This window comes from Pelophylax lessonae (assembly GCF_965119305.1).
Source record: "Pelophylax lessonae genome assembly, chromosome: 3".
NCBI classification, from domain to species: Eukaryota; Metazoa; Chordata; class Amphibia; order Anura; family Ranidae; genus Pelophylax; species Pelophylax lessonae.
Genome location: NC_138770.1, coordinates 66,466,527 through 66,473,649, shown reverse-complemented (window position 1 = coordinate 66,473,649; position 7,123 = coordinate 66,466,527).

The window sequence follows — 7,123 nt, the reverse complement described above, 5'->3', positions numbered from 1 at the left end:
CATAAAACAGTTCTTTGCAGTAACAGGAGTAAGATGCTTGATCTTGCAACTTCGGGGTCTCCCCCTTAGGGTATCTACTTACCACTATGTGGTGTTTTTAGAGCAGATTGTAGTAAAGTGAGCTGTTGTTGTTCCTTGCAAAGCTGTTTGGACTGTGTTGGAAGCGATCCTTCTTCTTTAAGCGGTATTCTCAGGTGTCCTCATGAAATAAAGAATGGCTGGACATAGTGAGGACCGTTTAAACTGTGAATTTATTAGGTTAAAAATACAGTAGAATACTCACAAACATACAACATGATAAAGCCTATAAGTGCCTAAGTTAGGTGCGGTGGTGTATCGCTCCTCAGCGTTCTCCTTTCCGACCTGAAGTCACGTGGCTGCCTCTCGGCCAATGGCTATACGCGTTTCGCTGTGAACACAGCGTCATCTGTAGCTGGCTAATTCAAGGTGCCATCTGTGTTATATAGCCGCACTGAGCTATCCTTCCGGTGTATTGAATATTTGGATACTACTTGTTACATTTGATGATGTCTTGATTTGCTGGTGTTATGACTCCGATACAATGTATCTTATGTTGATCTATTCTGATTATGTGTTGTATCTTTGCCTTTCTAAATTACTACTTCTCTTACGATAACGATACCAGGTGTGTGCTAAATGAATAAATAATTCTAATTGTTGAGTCGGCCCCTAGTGGACTTCCTGGGTAACTGCTACGACAGATTGTGTTGTAGTCATACACATTCCAATTTGTGTCCAATCTAAATTACTATCTCTCTTATGTTACCAGGTGTGTGCTAAATAAATGAATAAGTATTCTAGTTGTTGAGTCGGCCCCTAGTGGACTTCCCGGGTAACTGCTGCCACAGATTGTGTTGTAGCCATACACATTCCAATTTATGTCTAATTGTTAATCAATAAAGTGCTGCAATCTTTTGGTAAATAAATAAATAACAAGTTGGAACAACTAGGTAGTTAGATATAAGTTAATAACAAATAAAATAAATTAACTAAATATAGAAAAATATTAAAAGTCATTTATAAAAAATTAAAAATCATTTATAAAACAATTAATGTCTATTTCTACGTTTAAACCCTTCGGTGTCATACTTCCTAATTTGTGTATCCACCATGTTTCGTTCAACATCAACCCCCATATCGAGGGGATTTTTGGAACAGAGGACAAGGGAGACCACCATGGAGAGGCAACAGAGGCAGAGGGTCGTATTGGGGCCCCCCAAGGGGCAACCCATATTATTGGAGACCCAGGGGATACCAACAGGGTCCACCGCCATTTTACAATCCACCTCCCTACCCACAAAACCCAGAAAGAAAAGAGGATGCAGAGGGGGGAAAAAACAAAAGAAAAAGGAACAACTAGGAGCAGGAATTTATAACCTGAGCAAAGAAACTTTTAATGATGAGGAACTCCGTATACTTGATTTAGGATTAAAATTTGCCCCTCCTAAAAACATTAATAAATTTCAAGCATACATTGATGTGCACAAATTTGTAAGAACTCTGAATATCAAAAAGTTTTACGCTAACAAAAATGACACCAAAGAAATTACCACACCACCACCCACAGGAGTCACGCACAGTATTTTAAAAAATAAATCCACGTTTAACCCGAAACCTAGCAATAATCAATGTTTAGAGGTTTTCAAATTGTTGGTACAACAGGACATTGAAAATATTTCGACTCACCCTGTCCCTGGTAGCAAGAAGCTACAACAAAATATAGAGGCATTAGAAAAAAAAAAAAAAAGAAAAATATTGTAATAAGACCAGCGGACAAAGGGGGAGGAATTGTGATTTTAGATAAACAAGACTACATAGAAGAGTTGGATCGCATTGTTCATGACAGTGAAACGTATATTAAATTAAAGAGCAACCCACTGAATAAATTGAAAGCCAAGTTGGTCAAAAAAACAAAAAAAGCTTATAAAGATGACATACTCAATAAAAAAGAATTAAAATATTTAGTACCTGAGGCTCCCAAAATGCCCATTATTTATCAAGTACCAAAAATTCACAAAAGATTGACCAAACCGCCAGGACGTCCGATCATAAATGGAATCGAATCCATATTCGCAAGAGTTGGAGAATATATAGATTACCATTTACAGCCCCTTGCACAAAAAACTACATCATACCTCAAGGACAGCAAAGATGCAATCAATTTTATTGAAAGCCTGAGCACAACTGATAATACTATTTTAGCCAGTGTGGATGTGAATTCACTATATACTAATATTAAGCAAAAAGACGCTCTGACAGCAGTAAAATGGGCTCTGCAAGAAGATAAATCCTTACCCCCAGCACAAATTGATTTTATCCTAGATGTTTTAGAATTGGCAATGTGCAATAACTACTTTTGGCACAATAAGTACTTTTTTAAACAAATCAAAGGCGTAGCGATGGGGGCTAAGTACGCACCCACAGTAGCCAATATTTTTATGAGTAAGTGGGAAATGGAATATATTTTTAGGAACCCCCACCCACAGCTACGTGGTTTCAAACGCTACATAGATGATATTTTAATAATTTGGGAAGGATCTAAAGAATCTCTTGCAGAGTACATAGAACGTATGAATAACAATAAATATCAAATTTCGTTCACAGCCACCATAAACCAATCAGAGATAAATTATTTAGATCTAACTATTTTTAAAACAGGGAATCAAATGGCTACAAAAACATTTTTTAAAAGCACTGATAGGAACAGCTACATTCCAACAAATAGCAACCATCATCCCAAATGGTTATCAGCAGTACCGAAAGGACAACTGCTTAGGATTAAACGTAACTGTAAGTCAGAGCAAGACTATCTGATACAGTCTGAGATACTGATTAAAAGATTCAAGGATAAAGGGTATAAACCAGCAACTTTACAGCAGATTCAACGCAAAGTTTTAGAAACTGATAGAAAGGAACTCTTAAAACCAAAACCAAAAACGGAAAAATCCTACCAAATGGCTTTTTGCACAGAGTTTAACAAACAATACAAACAGTTGGAAAACATTTTTAAAACACACTGGCCTATTTTATTGAGAGATCCAACCTTCAGCAAGATTTTACCAAAAAAACCACATTTTATTTATAGGAGACCTCCTATTTTGAAGGACAAACTGGCAAGAAATATACCAGACCCTCCTAAAAAACTAAATACATTTTTAGACCAAAAAGGTTATTATAGATGTGGCGACTGCGTTATATGTCGCACATGTAGGACAAACAATAAGCGAAGAAAGGAAACACAATTCCAATCCACAGTTACTGGGCAACAATTCAAAATTGACAAATTTATTACTTGTAGAACCACACATGTTACGTACTTATTAGAATGTGAATGCGGTCTCCAGTACGTGGGACGCACAACAAGAGAACTTCGCATCAGATTAAGAGAACACATCAAAAATATAAAAAATGGATTCCAAAAGCACAGTTTGTCCAACCATTTCCGCATCTGCCACAACAAAGACCCAAGCAAGTTGAAATTCTGTGGAATAGATACTATTGTCAAACATTGGAGGGGCACACATATGACAAGAGCTATCTCACAGAACGAAACATGGTGGATACACAAATTAGGAAGTATGACACCGAAGGGTTTAAACGTAGAAATAGACATTAATTGTTTTATAAATGATTTTTAATTTTTTATAAATGACTTTTAATATTTTTCTATATTTAGTTAATTTATTTTATTTGTTATTAACTTATATCTAACTACCTAGTTGTTCCAACTTGTTATTTATTTATTTACCAAAAGATTGCAGCACTTTATTGATTAACAATTAGACATAAATTGGAATGTGTATGGCTACAACACAATCTGTGGCAGCAGTTACCCGGGAAGTCCACTAGGGGCCGACTCAACAACTAGAATACTTATTCATTTATTTAGCACACACCTGGTAACATAAGAGAGATAGTAATTTAGATTGGACACAAATTGGAATGTGTATGACTACAACACAATCTGTCGTAGCAGTTACCCAGGAAGTCCACTAGGGGCCGACTCAACAATTAGAATTATTTATTCATTTAGCACACACCTGGTATCGTTATCGTAAGAGAAGTAGTAATTTAGAAAGGCAAAGATACAACACATAATCAGAATAGATCAACATAAGATACATTGTATCGGAGTCATAACACCAGCAAATCAAGACATCATCAAATGTAACAAGTAGTATCCAAATATTCAATACACCGGAAGGATAGCTCAGTGCGGCTATATAACACAGATGGCACCTTGAATTAGCCAGCTACAGATGACGCTGTGTTCACAGCGAAACGCGTATAGCCATTGGCCGAGAGGCAGCCACGTGACTTCAGGTCGGAAAGGAGAACGCTGAGGAGCGATACACCACCGCACCTAACTTAGGCACTTATAGGCTTTATCATGTTGTATGTTTGTGAGTATTCTACTGTATTTTTAACCTAATAAATTCACAGTTTAAACGGTCCTCACTATGTCCAGCCATTCTTTATTTCATGAGGACACCTGAGAATACCGCTTAAAGAAGAAGGATCGCTTCCAACACAGTCCAAACAGCTTTGCAAGGAACAACAACAGCTCACTTTACTACAATCTGCTCTAAAAACACCACATAGTGGTAAGTAGATACCCTAAGGGGGAGACCCCGAAGTTGCAAGATCAAGCATCTTACTCCTGTTACTGCAAAGAACTGTTTTATGGACTATTCACACTCAGTTTACATTTTTGAAGTTTTACATTGTAATATCTGCAATTTTATTTTTATTTATTTTTTGTATTTTGCACATTAATTGCACTGAATAGCACTTTACTAATGATTTACATGAATGGTTTAATCACCATTTTCTAAAATTGTTTTATGAACACTTATTTATATATATTTAAAATAGCAGCGCTGCAACCACTGACCTTCACTCATTTAAAGCACTAGCACTTTCATTGCAGCAGGCAGCTATAAACACTTAATTGGATAACACCACACACCCCATAAGCGCGAGGTCCACAGTCCCAATATTTTGACCACAGTGACTCTGCCTAAGAAGGAAATGTAAAAGGCCTTCCACATTTTAAGGGTCCTTCTGATTTTTAAAAAGAGAGGTGTGAAATTTTTTGCAAAAAGGGAGTCAATGTCTGGGGTGAGGTGGACCCCTAAGTAGGAGATAGCTGAGATGGACCACTTAAAATTAAAGGATTGTTGAAGAGCGCTAAGTTGTGAAGTGGGAATATTAAGTGGCATACCAATTGATTTAGAGACATTGACGGTAAGGCCTGAGAATGAGGAGAATATTTGTAGTCTTAAATAGGTTTGGTAGAGATATTATAGGTTGGGATATAAAGAGTAGAATGTCATCAGCATACATACTAAGTTTATACTGTTTATTAGAGGAGTTATATCCTTTAATATCAGGGTGGGACAAAATGGCTATGGCAAGGGGTTCAATGGCTAAGGTGAATAGTAATGGCGAAAGAGGACAGCCTTGGAGGGTTTTTATATAACGCTTGAAAAGCGTGTAAAAATTCTCCATGTATGCCATATTTGGGGAGGATGTTATTCAGGTAGTCCCAGGAGACACTGTCAAATGCCTTATTTATGTCTAAACTTAAAAGAAGAAGGGGGTTCAGATTTAATGTTCGCTTCTTGGATGATGTTAGTGGCGAGGCGTATATTGTCAGTGATCTGATGGCCTGGGATGAAGCCTGATTGGAAGGGGGATATTAGCGAGGCAATAATTGAGGAGAGTCTATTCGCTAAAAGTCTAGAGAAAATCTTAAGGTCATTATTAATAACGGAAATCGGTCTGTAGTTTTGTGGGATGGTGTGGTCCTTGCCTGGTTTAGGGATAAGGGACATATTTGCCAATAACATTTCCTCGGGAAAGGAGCCTCAGGATGTCATTATACAGTTCAGATAATTTGGGTGACAGTAGATGGGAGAATTGCTTATAGTAAAATGAGGTGAATCCGTCAGGGCCAGGGGCTGAGCCCTTTTTAAGGGATTTAATGATCTGTGAGATTTCGTCAGGGGTGCAAGGGGCATTTAGTATATCTGTTTGAGAGGGTGATAAGGAGGGAGGCTGTAGGTTATCTAACCACGAGGGGTCTGTGGGGGCAGCGGCTGATGAGGATTTTGAGAGAAGGTTCATATAGAATTCTTGAAAGATTGAAATAACATCCTTGGAGTTCGTGACAATTTGGTTTGATCTGTTTTTAAGTTTATAAATATGTGGTGGTTTGATAGATTCGTTCAATTTGCGGGCAAACATTGTGGAATACGAATTGCTGGAGAGGAAGAACTTTGCTTTAGACCACCTAAGGGCTTTCTCAGCTCTAAAAGAGAGAAGGGCATTCAATTCCTTACGTTTGTTTGAGATTAGTTCCAAGGTTTGTTGGTCATGTGAGTTCATGTGTGATTTGTAAATGTGGTGGAGGTCTTTCGTGAGAGTGAATATTTTCTCCATCCTAAGTTTGTTTTGAGTAGCAGCCAATTTAATTAATTTACCCCGGAGAACCGCTTTATGCCCTACCCATAGCGTCTCGGCATTCATTTCAGGGGTGTTATTGAGTGTGAAATATTCTTCTATGGTGGAGGCGATCTCCTGTTGGATTGAGGGGTCAGTATCAGGGCTTCGTTAAGTCTCCATGAGTAAGGAGTGTGAGAAAGACCGATAAATCTCGTGGAGAAGGAGGTTATGTGATGATCGGACCATGATACAGGGTATATTGAAGCAGCGGTGGAATTGGATAAAATTATAGGAGTGCAAAATATATAATCTAATCGAGAGTATGATTGATGTGGGTGAGAGTAGAAAGTATATTCTTTGGCACCTATATTTAATGCTCTCCAAGAGTCAATGAGTTGTAAAGGATTTAGGGTGGAGTTTAAAGATTTGGAAAAGGCATTTGAAGAAGGGGAAATTTTGCTACGGTCTAAAGTTGGCTGTGCAACAGAATTGAAATCTCCCCCCCCAAGATGATGTGTGATGAGTGATATTTTTGTAAGACCTCAAAAAATCTGATGAAAAAGGAGGCTTGTGCATCATTAGGGGCATAGATGTTGGCTATCGTGAGATCTCTACCTGCCAAATGGCCTTTTATAATAATGTAGCGACTTTCGGG